Source organism: Protopterus annectens, chromosome 2.part0 (genome assembly GCF_019279795.1).
Source record: "Protopterus annectens isolate FY-2018-M chromosome 2.part0, PAN1.0, whole genome shotgun sequence".
Lineage (NCBI taxonomy): Eukaryota > Metazoa > Chordata > Ceratodontiformes > Protopteridae > Protopterus > Protopterus annectens.
In genome coordinates, this window is record NC_056728.1 from 504,286,611 (window position 1) to 504,304,014 (window position 17,404).

At 38.0% G+C, this 17,404-nt stretch overlaps 1 pseudogene; it reads right to left on the reverse strand.

Moving 5' to 3' along the window:
• Positions 1 to 11,588: 11,588 nt before the first annotated feature.
• On the reverse strand, positions 11,589 to 13,100 carry LOC122792748 (annotated as a pseudogene).
• Between the last annotated feature and the right edge of the window lie 4,304 nt (positions 13,101 to 17,404).

A 17,404-nucleotide genomic window follows, 5' to 3' on the forward strand; every position in this document is an offset into this window, starting at 1 on the left:
GATTTCTGTCAGTAGCTCTTTTAAGCTTCTCCTTCTAATGACACTTCTCAGTAGTTGCACACACACTGTGAAAAGTAAAGTGTCCAGACACTGCCTTTAAACACCACCATGCTGAGAGTACCTCTAATGTCTTTGTACTATTGTCAAGGATATTAAAGACTTACTTCAGATACAAATGCACTGACAAGTTTAGATTCCCAAAACGTTCTTTCATGGCATTCCTGGTTTTGATGAAAGTAAATTTTTTAGCTGAAGGATCCCTACAAAGTTTCATCCATAGATGGAAAGGAGACAGACTGCACAGTCAAGTCGTGTATCAGAAGCTTTAAGCAAATCACCCCTGATGTCACAAATAGAAAGACAAATGAGGATGAATACTCAGCATTATTATGCTACCTATCAAATCAGGCATAATAGTTTCTGAAGGGTCTATATTAGATATTCAAACTTTCAAAAGTTTGAGTGTCATATGGTTGACACCACATGATCGAATTTTTGAAAGTTCAAACATTAATGGGAAGATTTCCGTTTTCTGCACTGTAGTGTGATCTCAGAGTTGGTATATTTAAAGAGTGGGGGGTGGGTGCAGGGGGGGCTTGCCCCCCTGCTTAAAATGTTCACTTAGGTTATTTGTGTATTTCTTTTTATTAGATGTTTGAACTTTTAAAAGTTCGATCATATGGTGTCGACCATATGACAGTCAAACTTTTGAAAGTTCAATTATCTAATATAGACCAGTTTCTGAGATGCATGACAGAAAAAGTGAGGAACTATTTGAGAACAATAAAGCTGACCACTTCTTTAATGCTGGAAGAAGCAAGTATGCAAACAGAAAGCAAGTGCTAAACTGAATGCCAAGCCAGTTAAAATTATTGTAAAAAAGTATCGCTACTCTCATTTCTGAGTTAACAGTATCTTAAAGGTCAACCACATATTAACCATCCACCATACCTCAGATTACTGAATAGGCAGGAAGCTGTGATCAAGGCATACCTCCCACGTGAAATTATTCTGTGTTCTCTCAGAGCAATTCTTGCTTCAGCAAAACACTACCTGAGAATTATTATTTCCTTCATTTCTCTGTGACTATCTATGCCAAACAGACAGGATGCCAACAACAAGCAACAGTTTCCAGTTTTTCAGTGCAATGCATTTGTCCAAGAGAACATCATAGTGAGACACTGAAGTATGAGTGATCACATCCTACTGGGAAACAAAGTCTACCTTGTCTAGCATGGCACAAAATAAGTATTGTTACATTGTAACATCAGCTTTCTTTGTATGCACATAACTAATCCCTCATGTTGTGTTTGTCATGATCCACTGGCCAACGTACTGCAGGTTATATACACAATTTATGTTATACTTCTGTTAAAATGTATTAGGACATCTGGGGGAAAAAAAGCATGAATTAATATGTCATTATTCTGTGTACTCAGTCCAACATAAGAGTTAAACTTAGGTCTTCTCAGTAATTTGGTACATATTCAAGAGATAAGACTGAGTAATAATTGTGTCATATAAAAAAAAAAAACTTTGCCTTCCACACAGGGATGTTGTGTCCCTGTGTTACAGGAGATAGGTGTAACAGATGGCATTGCCTGTAGTACTGCAAATGCTACCAAGGTATCGTGCAAAATTACAAAACAGGGATTCTGTTCAATATGGCTGCCATTTGAGGTGCTCTGATCAGATACTTCTCAAAAATGTTCTACTTTGACAGGAAAATTAAGTTCCATCAGAATAAATTAAATCAGCTGTGACTATTTTCTGTCTCTACTACTGGGATTGCAATAAATGTTATTATGTATTTTATCAAGTCTTCATTTTTAATAATATTCTTTTCTGCATTGTATTAGTTGGCTGTTCTTTTGAAGATGAACTCCAGTTTCTTCAGAATTCACACTTAAAAAGACATCCACCAACTGATTTTTTTTTCTTCAAGATCTGTCTTGTGAAGTGGAGGAATTTAAAAACATTTCTCTCAAGGCTGAAATTCTTAAGGCTATATTTTAATAACTTTACTAAAAAAGACATTGAAACCTCATTGACAGATGTTGATGTGTTGATGTAAGGCTTAGTGGAGAGGAAATGAACACTGAGTTAAAAAAATGGTAAGTTTTAATTCAGAACAATACACCCAGAAAAATTATGTAATGGGCTTTGGCTTTCAAGAAAAAAAAATGGAATTTTTCAAAAAAAAAAAGAAAAAAAAATGGCAGAGGAAAACATGGTGGCATTTCTTCACAACTTTAAATAAACTTTCAACAAGCAATCCTCCAAACCAAATGCACATCCAAGATTGAGTGTAATGAAGTTTATGGCTTTACTGGATAAATTCTTAGCACTTAATCTGCCTGGAGGAATGCATCTGCCAAAACTAGCTCTAACATAATGCAGTGGGACAATGGTGAGTGTGTGAAAACTTTTGATTAGGAATATTGGTATTGCATAAAAGGCATAAACGACATCAGAATATGCTTATAAAACTAAATCTCCTTTAGCCTGTAAGAATAAAACTTTTTTGTCTTCTGGAGATATGTTGTATAATATCTTGGAGGAGACATTATCAAGATATCAGCAATGGCATAATCTCTGAGGTCAATTCCATGGACTAGGCTTACAGACTTACAGAAAACTGTTATTTCTATGAAAAGACAAAAACATAAATCCATCACTACAAAAGAGAGATTAAATCAAGAAACAGGCAATAATCACTATGTTTTGATATTTTTAACTATAATAAATGTTGTTTCTTGATTTATTTAACTTGTAAGTCCATGCTTGCTTATTTCATAAGCATTTTTTAAAATGGCTACTAGTTTCTCATCGATTAGTGAGATGGAGACAACCACAGGGATTTAGAAAGACTAATCATAATGTACAAGCCTTAACTCAGACGGTTTCTACATTGCAGTAAGTCTGACTGACTGGGAGACAGTTCTCTTGCCACTGTTATCCCCTTGGAAATGGCTGCAGTGGACACAGCAGTCTTGCTGATACAGCCACATGTAATTGCAGCAGTCAGGGGGAGTCACTAAAACAAATTAGTGAAGTGCTCTACACCACAAGTGTCACTGGCAGTGGATTAATTTGATAAAGTGATTCATGAAATCACACATTGAGCTCATTTTTTATTAAGGCTGAAACAGTGAACTCTGCATTTTGAGAGCTTTTACCCATTCACCCCTGTGGGACTGGTTACAGCTTTCACTCTTACTACAGGTAGGTATTATGGAGCCATGGAGATGTGTGCGCAAGTGTAATTTATGCATGGCTGTCTGAATGTGCATGTATGTGTACGTGTACGTGTGCGTGTGTGTGTGTGTGTGTGTGTGTGTGCACGCGCGTGTGTGCGTGTGTGTGTGTCTGTGTGTGTGCACGTGTGCATGCGTGTGTGTGTGTGTGTGTGTGTGTGTGTGTGTGTGTGTGTGTGTGTGTGTGTGTGTGTGTGTGTGCCTGAACTTATTAAGGGTCATTTAAATTGTTAATTCAGTGTTTATCATCTAAGTACTCGAGCATCTCACATTTCACTTATTTATTTATTTATTTTATTTATTTATTTACATTTGTTGACCGGGAGTGTCCAACTGGACGTAGGTCCATTTTCAGTGGAGGCCCGGGGAGAAAAGCTCTACAGTTAAAATAAACAGACAGTAGTTACATTGGATTACATAGCGATTAACAATTTAACATAGCAATTGCTTACAACATATTTACACATGAAGAACATAGTACATCAGTAGACAACTAGAATCTTTATCTGTGAAGTACATAACAGACATTAACAAATGTTACAATAAGAATTTCCTGCTGTATAATAAGTACTAGGCTTATGAGCATCTGAGCTTGCTATAATCAAGGTAGTTAGTGGAGTGGAAAGAAAGGTAGTGGTTGGATGGGTTGAGTGATATTACAGTGGGAGTTGCAAGGGCATAGCCAGCATGTTTTTAGGTGCGCTTTTAGTAAAGTTTTGAAGTGGGTGCATGATGGTATGGAGGTAATTGTGAGTGGGAGGGAGTTCCATAATTTGGCTATGGTGCAAGAGAATATTGCTGCACCAGCAGAGTTATTGGCTTTAGTGATCTGCAAGTGATTTTTGTTGCTGGATCTTAGTGGTCTGGTGGTGCGATAGGGTTGGTGTAGATTCTGGAGGGATGGGTCATTTAGTGGATCGTTTACTAGTTTGTGGGCGAGTGAGTGTTGATACCACTGAAGGAGGTGAGGGAGTTCAAGCCAGCCCAGTTCAGCAAGTGAAAGACAGTGGTGACTATGGTAGGATGCCCCTGTGGTGAATTTGGCGATTTTGTTGTAGCAGTTCTCTAGCTTGTTTAGATCACATTGCTTTATGTTGGTATATATTGGAGAGGCATAAAGTAGGGTGGAGATAAGGTGGGAATTTGCTATTGAAATCTTTGGTGCTTTGGTGAGAAGTTGCTTATTTCTGTATAACGCTCCTAGTTTTTTTGTGGATTTTTTTTTATGGTCATGGATATGTGAATGTCAAATTTTAGTTTATTGTCTATTTCCACTCCTAGCAATTTGGTGTGTTCAGTTAGGTATATAGTGGTGTTTTCTTTTGCTGTGATGTTAAAGTGAGGGTTGTTTTGAGTATGATTGGTGGGTTGAAAGATGAGTAGTTTCGTTTTGTTTGGGTTGAGTATTAATTGGGCATCGGATAACCAAGTTTCAACAGAGGAAAAGGCTTCCTGTGTGACTTTTTGCAGTTTGGGTAGGGACTGGGCTGAACAGATGATGGTTGAGTCATCTGCATATTGTATGAGTGTGCCATGTTTGGTGGCAGAGGCTAGATTATTGGTGTAAACAGAGAAGAGCAGGGGTCCAAGGATGGATCCTTGGGGAACCCCTATGGAGACAGATAGTTGGGGAAATATGTCATTCTGCCATACAACTGATTATCGGCGGTCAGACAGGTAACTCTGAAACCATTTGTTGACTGATTGAGAGAAGGATAGGTTATTGAGGACAGAGATAAGTTGTTTGTGTGGGACCATGTCAAATGCTTTAGATAGGTCTAGGAAAGTAGCAGAGGAGAGATAGCCATTGTTTTTATGCTGAAGGATAGTGTTAGTAAAGGAGAGTAAGGCAGTGGTGGTGCTGTGGTTTGGTCGGAAATCATGCTGAGTATTGGAAAGGAGGTTGTTAGTAAGGAGGTAGTCTGAGACCTAAGAGTGTATGCATCTCTCTAGTATTTTGGAGAGTGGAGAGAGAATAGCTATGGGGCGGTAATTGGTTAGTTCTGTGGAGGGTCCGCCTTTGTGGAGGGGAATTATATGTGATACTTTCCACAGTGTGGGAATGTAACTTTCTGACAGAGATCGGTTAATCAAGATGGATACTGGGTAGGCCAGAGCATCAGCTGCAATTTGTAGGTATTCACTTGGGAGGTTGTCTGCTGCTAATTTGGTGGGTTTAAGTTTAGTTAAGAGTTTTTTTATGTTAGAGGTAGGTACAGGAGAAAAAGAGAAGGCAGTGGGGAGATTACTAGTTGAAGGTGTGGGTTGGAGGGGAGGGGGGGGTGTTGTTTAGCAGTGATAGTATGGTTTGTGTGAAGTGTGTGTTGAATGAGGTAGCAATATTTTCTGAGGAGTGAGGGATGTTAGGAGGAGGGGTACTGACTTTACCTGGTTGGAGGATGGAGTTTATGGAGGACCATAATTGTTTGGGGCTGTGTTGTGAGGAGTCTAGGGCAGACTGGTAGCATTGGAATTTGTCCTGTTTTATTAGCTTTTTGACTCTATTGCGTAGTTCTAGGAATTTCTGTCTAGTTGGGGGGGGTTTGGTTTTGCACCAGTGCTCCCAGGCTTTATCCCTGTTTTTCATTTCTGACTTAGTGGTTTTCTGTAGCCATGGGGAGGGTTGTGCTTTGATTCTGGAAAGTCTTATGGGGGCATGGTAATTAAGGATGCTCAGGAAGGTAATATTAAAAAATTCAACTGCGTCATCAAGACTCAGGTACTTTAGAGGATGCCAGTTACATTCTTTGAGGGATGAGATGAATGTGAGTGGGTTAAAGTTTAGTTTTTTTATGTATTTGACGGTAGATGACAGGTTTAGCTTGGTATAGGTATTTTTTGAGTAGGAATGTTAGGGAGTGATCACTGAGGCTATCTAATAAGCAGCCTGTTATATATGACTGGGGGCTCTTACTGACTAGTATCCAATCCAGGGCAGTGTGCTTGCTGGAGTTTTTATTTATCCTGGTTGGCGACTGAACTAGTTGGGTGAAGCCATGAAGGTTTACATGATGGATTGGATGGTTGCCAGAACAGGATTACCAGTCAATATTGAAATCACCTAAAATTATAGTTTCTTGGGGGAGATGGTGGGTAGACCAGCTGAGGAGGTTTTCTAGTGGAGGGATGTTTTGGCCATGTGGGAAGTAGCATCCAATTATGTTAATTGTTTTGTTTTGGTTTATTTTGAGGTTGGTATATATTATTTCTTCATTGCTTATTTGTGGAGCTGATGATTTTAAGATCTGGATGTTTAGATGCTGTTTAAATATTATAGCTACACCGCCTCCTTTCTTGTTTAACTGGTCTACTCTTAGTATGCTGTAACCTGTAGGGAGTATTTGCTCACTGGTAATGTGAGGTTTTAGCCAGGTTTCTGTCAGGATGACTATATCTGGGGAGTACAAGTCTATGGTGGCATGGAGGTCATGGACTTTGTTGGATATACTTCTAATATTTAGGCTTAGTAGAAGGAAGTCACTTGGCTTTCTATTGGCTGTAATATGGGAGAAGTTGTGGTTTCTAGTCTGATTATGAGGATTGGGGTTGGAGATGGTAGGGCCAGGTTTGGGGTGGATGTCTCCACTTAGGGCTAGTTTTGATATGCATGAGGTTATTAGTTTTCTCAGTTTTTGAATGTGTTTGTTTATAAGGGAAACTTTATGATTGTGCTCTGTGGGTAATAGGTATGGTGGGAGGGTTACTATGTTAAGTTGTAGGGATGCTTTATGTTTGAGTAATACAGTTGGTAGAATATGTGGGGGGTGCATAGAGATGATTCTTGAGTTGGTGGGAGGGGAGCTGAGTGAGGGTGAGACGTGTGATGGTGTGAGCAGTAGTACAGTGGTAGTGGTTGAGTGGGGGAATGATGGAGCTTTGGTAGGATGTAAGATATGCAAGGAGAGTGCACGCAGTGAGCATAGGTAAGGTATGCTTGTACATGTTAGTTGAGGAGGTGTGATAGTAGTGGGAAGATGGAGGAGGTAGTGTTGGGTTAGTGCTGTGGTTGGCTATTGGAAAGATGGGAGGGGTTTGTGAGTGTAATAAAGGTGGGACCACTGGGGGTGTGAGGGAATAGGGGGCAGGGTGGGGAGCGAAGCGGGTAGAGACCCTATTAGTTGCTCTTATGAGGGGTCTGGAAACAATCAGTTAACAGAGTTAACTGATAAATAAACATATGATAGTGACAAGGGTGGTTGTAGTTTTAAAAATGGTGCCTGCCACAGGTAATATTTATTAATTTGGGATTGTCTTAAGGTAATAAACAGGGAAGGGGGAGGGGAGAACAAGGGTGTGAGCAGGCAGTTCTTTGTACTGCTGCTAATGAGCCAAAGCAAAGACAAGTTTGTGTTTAAGAAACAATCACAATTGACCAAGGACTGCTCTGAAACTGTAAGTCATTTCTTAACCATTTCTCAGGTGGAAAAACAGGATAAACTTGTATCAGTAGGCTACTGTGGTCTCAGTTTAAATTAACAAACACACAGTATTGATCAGTTATGGATACTATTTGCTAACAGAAGGGAATAAGAGAGAAAGTGGAAGATGAGTGTGTGTGTGTGTGTGGGGGGGGGGGGGCTACCTACAAGCCAAAGCAGAGTGCTCTCCAGGGGAAAATGAATATTGGCTCAAACAGGTAGACACATACCCAAAGTTAACTTTAGCTGTTTGCAGGCAGTTCAGACCCGGACTGCGCTTTTCTTATAAGAATGATAACGGTGGTACCGCAGTTGAATAGTTAAGAGTGGTGTTAGGTTCAAAGTTAACTTTAGCTGTTTTCAGACAGTTCAGACCCGGACTGCGCTTTTCTTATAAGAATGATAAAGGTGGTACCGCAGTTGAATACTTAAGAGTGGTGTTAGGGTCAAAGTTAACTGTAGCTGTTTGCAGACAGTTCAGACCTGAACTGCGCTTTTCTTATAAGCATGATAAAGGTGGTACCGCAGTTGAATACTTGAGTGGTGTTAGGGTCAAAGTTAACTTTAGCTGTTTGCAGTCAGTTCAGACCCGGACTGCGCTTTTCTTATAAGAATGATAAAGGTGGTACCGCAGTTGAATACTTAAGAGTGGTGTTAGGGTCAAAGTTAACTGTAGCTGTTTGCAGACAGTTCAGACCTGAACTGCGCTTTTCTTATAAGCATGATAAAGGTGGTACCGCAGTTGAATACTTGAGTGGTGTTAGGGTCAAAGTTAACTTTAGCTGTTTGCAGACAGTTCAGACCCGGACTGCGCTTTTCTTATAAGAATGATAAAGGTGGTACCGCAGTTGAATACTTAAGAGTGGTGTTAGGGTCAAAGTTAACTGTAGCTGTTTGCAGACAGTTCAGACCCGGACTGCGCTTTTCTTATAAGAATGATAAAGGTGGTACCGCAGTTGAATACTTAAGAGTGGTGTTAGGGTCAAAGTTAACTGTAGCTGTTTGCAGACAGTTCAGACCCGGACTGCGCTTTTCTTATAAGAATGATAAAGGTGGTACCGCAGTTGAATACTTAAGAGTGGTGTTAGGGTCAAAGTTAACTGTAGCTGTTTGCAGACAGTTCAGACCCAGACTGCGCTTTTCTTATAAGAATGATAAAGGTGGTACCGCAGTTGAATACTTAAGAGTGGTGTTAGGGTCAAAGTTAACTTTAGCTGTTTGCAGACAGTTCAGACCCGAACTGCACTTTTCTTATAAGAATGATAAAGGTGGTACCGCAGCTGAATACTTAAGAGTGGTGTTAGGTTGGAGAGACACTGAGCTCCTCATGGGACCTGTAGCAGAGTGTATTGTAGTTTTGATTTTCTTTACAGTATTAAGCTCTTGTTTAACTTGCCTTGGTGGTTGGTGCCATTGTTGATGTACAACCTGCAGCCAGCTTTTTATAATCTAATATATTGCCATAGTGCATTAAATTACCATAACCTGCATAAACCTTAACCTTGTATTAAAATAATATTTACTATTGCTGTTTGTTAAGTATCTGTGATGTACAAGATGGAGTTGAGCATCCTGATTCTGAAAAACCTTGGTTGTTTTATTTAAAATAAATTCTGATTTATAGGTTTTCTAGAGAACAGGTCATGGCCAAAAAGGGATGCTGGATCCATTCACCTACCCAGTTGCCAAATAGCAAATAAATAGTAAATACTTATTGAATAGTAAATAAATAAATATAATAAATAGAGAGGCATAGGCTTTCACAGGTGTCTGCAGGTAACTGAATAAATAAAGGCCAATGAACTCACTTATTTAGTGAACAACAACCCTGGGCTTTTCTGTCTGAGAAATACCACATTGTGCAGTGAGGGCTATACAGAAGACAGCTTCTAAATCAGAGGCAGTCTTTGCTGTGGCTTCTTCCTTTCGCTCTAATCAGAATCCTGTGGAATTGTACTGCATGTTCATTTTTGCTATCCTTGTTTCAGATAAGATATCAAAGGCAGTCATATTTTAACATAGTAGTTCTGAGTTAAAATTAGTGACTAAATGTATACTGAAAGTTTGTATTACAACCAGAATTTATATTGAATCAGTGCTATTTTTGTATTAACAGATCAAACAGCTTCTGGCTTTCACATCCACCTTAGTAACAAAGTCTGCCAAGGAACAAACATAGAGGAAACCCAATGTTTATATAGGTTATGTCCTTTTTGACTGGAGTTTACCATTGCAGTTGGTTGTTGGTGATGAGTTTCTTCAGTGAATGCTTGATGACTGCAGACATGTGTGATCAGGTTGGATGACCTTCAAGACTTTGTAGTTGGTGATGTGAATGTTTCTGATGAAATTATCTCAGTGTTGAAACTGATGAAATTATGTCAGTGTTGAAACTAAAAGAACCTAACTTTTCTGTTTAGTGGTTTTGTGGTAGTTGTCTCACTGACTAATACATGTTTGATTCTTGGTCTTACCCAGTCTTCTACGAATAACACTGTGCAATGAAAAGGCTCCTGGTGAGTTTTCATCAGAAGTTTAACTTTATTATGATTAAGGAAGGCAATATTTTATATTGTATATTTTAATCATTTAAATACCTTACCATGGACTGTATTCACTGGAAATATGTTTCCATTTGCCACTTTACAAATTGTAGTTGCTTGGAATATAGCTGAATATAATAAACATAACTGCCTGGTTTAGCTGACTGTCTACATATTGTGAATCCATATATTCACTAAAACAGGCAGGTGACATAGGCTGATAATTTGAATTTATTGCAAGTGGCGTTGTAAATGATATTTGAGGCAACACAGATGAAGTTCAACTGAAATCTTCAGAAATAGTTGAAGTAAAAAGTAATCTCTTACCTTTGACATGCATTATTTGAGCTGTCATTTGCATTCATGACTGGTAATCCTGCTTTCATGATGACCTTTATGGTATATTTGGTCTCTTTCAACAAAATAGTTTTTGAAATTTTATTATCTTCCATACCTACTAAGTACCCATTTGGGATTTATTGTAGCAACACCTTTTTATTTTATTTTAGTTTATTTTACTTGTATGCAGATTTTACCTGTGTTTAGCTAGCTTATTTTGTTTTACTAAACAGGTTCTGTGTTCGATTTCAGCATTCAGTTTAATTAATACAAGCAGACTATGGGAGCTCACGATGCACTATAGGAATGATACTTTGTGTGCTATTTGTGCAACTTGCCTTGTCCATTTCACTTGTTACTGGCTGTGCACACTGGTCCCTTATCTACTCATTATAAGCACAGTACTTTTATTCATTACTTAGACAACACATGCATATAAGAAGAGTTAACAAGGTCCTCTTAGTTCTGATGATACAGTGAAATAAAGATTATTTTTGAAGGGTGTACAGGCAGTACCCAGGTTAAGGATGAGATTTTGTTTTGTCTGTTAAGTCAAATTTGCACGCAAGTCGAAACACGTACATATGGTTCATAAGAAATGTCTCTTAGTCAAATGTCTACCTCAGTCTAGTATTTTACTTTTCTTTGCATATAAAACACTTTAGAAACACTTCCAAATAAAAAAAAAATCTTAAACATAATATTGTATACTGTAGCAATAATGATAATAACAATACTGTAAGTACAATGTAATACTGTAACAGTGCAATAACTGTCTGTACACTTGTACAGTACAGTGCAGTACGTACTGTAAAAAACATCAAAGAAACCGTTCAGAAAGTTTAAATGGAAAAAAAAAAAAGGATAACAATTACTGCAAAGGTTAGCACTCATTTGTGACTTAACATTATGATAAGTTTATTAATTGGAGGATGCAGAAAATGATAGACGTGTTGTTGGAGACGGTGGGCCTGGCGGTACAGAGTCAAGGTTTGATTCTTCTGCTGGAGAGAGGGTGTTTACTACTGGAGTTAATTTCTTGAAGTAAGTATCAAGGGGGGTTGTACAGAGCTTTTCTTTTTCTCATCATAAATGGCCTTATAGCAGCTGAGGCCTTCAGTAATTGAACAGTAAACTTGGGTGAACCTCTCTGTATTAGGATCTTGCTCCTCTAACTTTGCCATTCCTGCTTCATTGAGATGAAAGGCTTCATCTAACTCTTTTGTCAAAAACATTTTAGATTTTAGAGTTTCTAGGTCCTTGTTTTCTTCCTCAAATGCTATCATCTGCTGCTCTAGTTCCATGAGGTCTTCACTGGTCAGTTCTTTGTCATGGGAGTCAAGTAACTCTATGACATCCAAGTCAGTGATGTCTAACTGCAGTTGATTACAAATACCAACCACAGCTTGCCTGGCTTCAGCAATGTCATCATCTGTAAAAGTCTGTAAAGCAGGTGCAAATTGTGGGCACACGTTGTTCCACACTCCTTTCATATTTGACTGCTTTACTTCATCCCAAGAATCGGCAATATTTTTGATGGCATCATAAACGTTATAATTCTTCCAGAATTCACTTAAGGTCATCATATTATCTTGGGTAGCCCTGATTGCTTGTGAGAAGGTCCGCCGTAGATAATAGGCCATAAATGAGGATATTATTCCCTGATCCATTGGCTGAAGTAGTGATGTGGTGTTGGGGGTACAAATACGACCATTACATTTGAGAGTAAATCATCTAAAGTGTTTGGATGTCCAGCAGCATTGTCAAGTACAAGAAGAATTTTGAAAGGAATGTTTTTAGCCAGGCAATACCTTTGATCAGCAGAAACAAAATGGTTCAAGAAACAATCTTCAAAGATGGCAGTTGTAACGCAAGCCTTTGCATTTGCCTTCCAAATAACAGGAAGAGATGCCTTAATGACATGCTATAGTGCCCTTGGATTTAAGGAGCAATAGACAAGCAAGGGCTTCAACTTAAAGTCACCAGAAGCGTTACCCCCAAACAATAACGTTTGCCTCTCTTTTGCTGCCTTATGCCCTGCTGCACTTTTTTCCTCTTTTGAAATGTAGGTTCTTTCAGGCATTTTCTTCCAGAATAAGCCAGTCTCATCTACATTAAATATTCGGTTTGGCAAATAACCTCCCTCTTCAATAATTTTTTTCCAATATTTTAGGAAAATCCCTTGCAGCACTTACATCAGCACTTGCTGCTTCACCTTGAGTTTTAATGTTATGTAAATTATCCCTCATTTTAAAGCAATGGAACCAGCCCCTACTTGGAAAAAATTCTTCTTCAGACCCACCTACACTTGCTGCTTGAGCAGCTTTTAAATCATTGAAAAGGCCGCAAGCCTTTTCTTGCACTAATGAAAGGCTAACAGGGATATTCCTCTGATTTTGGTCTTCAATCCAAATTAGCAATAACCTTTCCATCTCAGAATTAAACCACTCTGTTGTTTTTGTAATAATCATAGTTTTCATTGGGGTATGGCCTTTCACTTGATTAATTATTCTTTCTTTATCTTTTAAAATTGTTCCAGTCATTGATCAGCTATAGCCTAATGAGTTTCCAATGGCAGATGTTGCTTCACCTCGCTCGCATCTCTTTATTATGTCCTCTTTACTTTCCAAGGTGATTGCTTTTCTTTGACACATCACCACCATGTACATTGGATTTACATTTTGGAGGCATGGGTCATGACGTCACCAACGCAGAAGTTCACAAAAATCTCTGGCTGCAGTATGGTATAGTACTAAAGTAAAGCTCCACAGGATACACATACAGTACTGGAGTCTGCAGCCAAACCCTTCTCAGGTCTGATTGGTCGATACTACCACTGTCTACACCAAATTAACATTTCAGTTCAGCTGATTCGGAGCAGTATTTTACAGACATTCCCTTTTTTTCTTTTTTTTTTTTTTTTACAAATAATAGTACATAAAATGCTCCAAATACAATTTTTAAACTTCACTCTTTTTAAGCTTCACTTCACATTTCGGTACAGCAGGCAGCACCCATAAATGTTTCCCACTCTTTCTTGCACTTTCCTGCACTTTCAGACCTCTGTCCAACCTCCTCCTGTCACCTAGACCCCAGTGAGCTGCAATGGCATTTGCCCATTCTATAAAACAGTACAGTAACTGCTTCAAAACTGTACTGAAGAAAACAGCCAATCAGTTGTCAAAACCGAGACGCCCTTAACCAATCGGATCGCCTGTTCGCCGTGAAGGAGGAAGTAACTGCTCTAACAAGACGTGCGAGCAGCTTCACGAGCAGAGAAGATGAAGAAAAGGGAAAAACAGCTTATTTCTACAATTAACAGTAAGATTTGTCATTTGTATTTATTTAGAAGTTTTTTTTCCAACATTGCAGCAGCCCGTTCATATCTATGGGTTGTCCACATGTTGGATATTCGTAACTCGGAGACCGGCTATAATGAAATGATGGGAAATGTATAGAGATTTATATTTTGTGTTTTCATTCCAGTCTTATTGTGTTCTTATGTAGTTCTAGTGGCTTCACTGTATTAAGCTTTACACAGGCCCACAGTCTCATACAAGGCTAGCTAGTAGCCTACTGCTAGAGAACCTTTGATCAAATATTTGGTCACGCACCCATTTTTTTGTTAAACTCTTTAAAATTATTATGGTAGTCACTTACCTAAATATCTAAAGGAGCCACATTTTACAGGAATTCAACCCTTACAGCGGAGCTGCTAGTTTGGATCCTATTTTCTTTTCTAGGTAAACACACTAAATAATCGTTGTTCCTTCTGTTCAAGTCATGTAATATAAAGGATCGATTTGTTCCTAATAAATGATTTTTTAATTATTTTCAACCCTTACACTTACCTTAAGGAGTAGGAACATGCTGACCTATAGCAATCAGTGACTGAACTTAGGTAAACCTTGTAAAATTGGAACAAGGTGTTCTGCTTCCTGCTAAAGGCAGTTATAAATATGTAGCTTGAAATTCCATTGCATTTTCTTGCAACTGCATTGCTTTGATGATCATATTTAAGTACATTGCTTTGATGATCATATTTAAGTGCATTGCTGATTAGTACCCCTTGGCCTTTGACAGTTTTTCTTTTTGGCAATACTTGATTATCTGCTGGGTAAGGATAACATTAATTTCCTTTTTCAAAATGCAAAATAGTACACTTTCCAGTATTAAACTTAAAATTATTGTGTACTAACAGTCATATAAGGAGTATAGGTAGTGTTGTAGTAAAGCACATTGTTCTATATTTGTTGATTTTAACTCTCTTATGAATAATAAAAGTGTAAATCCACTTTGGAATAATCTGCAAATTTACTAAGCGAAAATGTTTTCCAATCTGCAGAAGACTACTAGCTATCACTGCCGCCTATACTTGTTCATTGTGTGTATTGAACCTCCCTTATCCTTTGCTAGGCTCAACCTAACCCATGTCTGGGGCTGATGAGGAGATTGAGAATGCTGGTGTAGCATCATACTGCTCCTGAGGAATTTATGTGACCCTATACCAGCCCAGTGAACTGTACTATCACTGCCTTTACACAGTGCATCTATGCACGCATGCTTCTCTGCATACACAACCTTCCAGCTAAGAGACACATCACTTACACAGTACAGAGCTTGCTTGACTCTTTATAATGCTTTATTACAATGAGGCTAGGCTGCCTCTCTCTTTCCTAATGTTGTCCACTCACTTCCATTCTCAATATGTAGCCCTTCCAATGCCTGTGCTTCTAACTGAATATGGGTCACCTGGTTGCAGTAATGGCTTTATCTATCTGTGCCTTAGGCCACTAACTCAGCCAAATGTCAATCAAATGTTATTATTTATTAGCACTGAGAATACAACAGTATCATACCCAGCAATGAACCTTGTGAGACTCCTTTGTTAATTGTTGCCCAGCCTGAGTATGTGTTCTGTTATCACCCTGCACCTACCATCCAATGTTTTATCCAGTTTATTATATTCACATCTGCTTTGTTCTTACACATCTCAAACAGGATTAATTTGTGTGGAACTGAATCAAATGCTTTTGACAAGTCCCAATATACATAATTTCTCAATTAACATGGTCAAATTGCAATAACAATGCAAGAGATTTGTCATGAATAATTTATCTGCAGTAAAGCCATACTGTGTAATATCAGAATTTTTGAATTCTTCCCTCAAAGAGGTCATAACTTTCATATACCTTATCTCATATGGTCTATATTACTCAGCTAACTGGACTTTTCTCCTTTTTGAAACTGGCACTGGTGTAGCGATTTTCACACTTCGGATACAATTCCTTTCCTTAAGCACTGATTCAAACAGAAATGGTACTGGCGAAATTAGATTTTCCATAATTGTACTACAAAAATATATTCAAATTATATGGCCCAGCAGCTGAATCTGCTTTGATTTTTTTTTTCAAGTTTTAACTTCTTTTACCAAAAATATTTGGACACTCACTGAAGCTCCCACAAAAATGAGCTACAAACATTTTAATCATGTATTGTTAATCCATGGTTTTTTTTTGTTGTTGTTAGTCAGCAATGTGATTGCTCTAGTTTCATAAGTTTTCTTTAGTCTTTTTTTAACCAGTCATGTTGGGATGTATATATTGTACATAGTTATTTTTGTACATTGCACTTGTTTTACATTATATTTAAGCTTGATTTTTCTATGTAATGCATGTGTTATCAAACAAAGATTTTATTAAAATTGTTTCTTTAATTTGTAGTGATAATCTATGAATAATAAAATGTGGATGTGACTTAGTATAATTATATTCCACTGTAATTGTAATATCATCCAAGATTATTGCTTTAGCCTGCAACACACACACACACACACACACACACACACACACACACACACACACACACACACACACACACACACACACACACACGCACACACACACACACGGTTATAACTCAAAAGACAGACTACATATTTGATAAAAAAAATATTGTGGGTGTAAAAAAGAGAGTAAACAAATGAGAGAATGCTCATTTATGTGACTCACATTTGGATGAATTTATTTTTATATAGTGTAAGATCAGATTGTACAGGAAAATGAATGACTGAATGAAAACGTGATTGTGAAGATGGGCAAAACTGTGTTACAGTTGATGTGAGTATACGAGTGTTTGCACTTTAGGGTTTGAGTAAGGGTTAGGTAAGGGGATAGAGTCAGTGTTGTGCATGTTTTGTGTTGTGTGTGTTTGATGTCATTTTGTCTTGTGTATGGGGTACTGTTAGGGAATGTTTTTCTATTAATGTAATGTGAAGGGTTAGGGTTAGGACAGGGTAAGGGTTAGCATGCATGAGTAAGATGGTGCGGGGGTAAAGCTTGCCCACTTTACTCATGTGTGATAAACCCAACTGTAACCCTAACTCTTACCCTAACCCTGTCTCTAACCCTACACATTGCTTTACTACAAACCCTTTCCCTAAAAGTATCACTATTAAGACAACACATGATCTCAGTTTTTGTAGCTGGTGTTTAGTGGTGTAGTTTTTTTTTTTTCACAACATTAAAACTTTCCTAATATTACAAAGACATGGCTCATTTCCATGGGTGGACAGCTTGTTGCTGTTTTCTGAGTTCATCTTTATTGTTTTTTGGTAGTTTTTTTTAGCGGGAGAAAAATATTCAGTATTTTACGATTCTCTCTAATTTTTGTTCTATTATTTGTGATTCTCTCTCGCTCTCTCTTTTGAGTTTTATATAATATATATATATATATATATATATACACACACATATATTTTTCTCATATTATAAACACACTTTCACTCTGTCCAATTTACACTAGTTCCCATTTTCTCGTAAGTTTTCCCTCATAAACATTTGTAAAT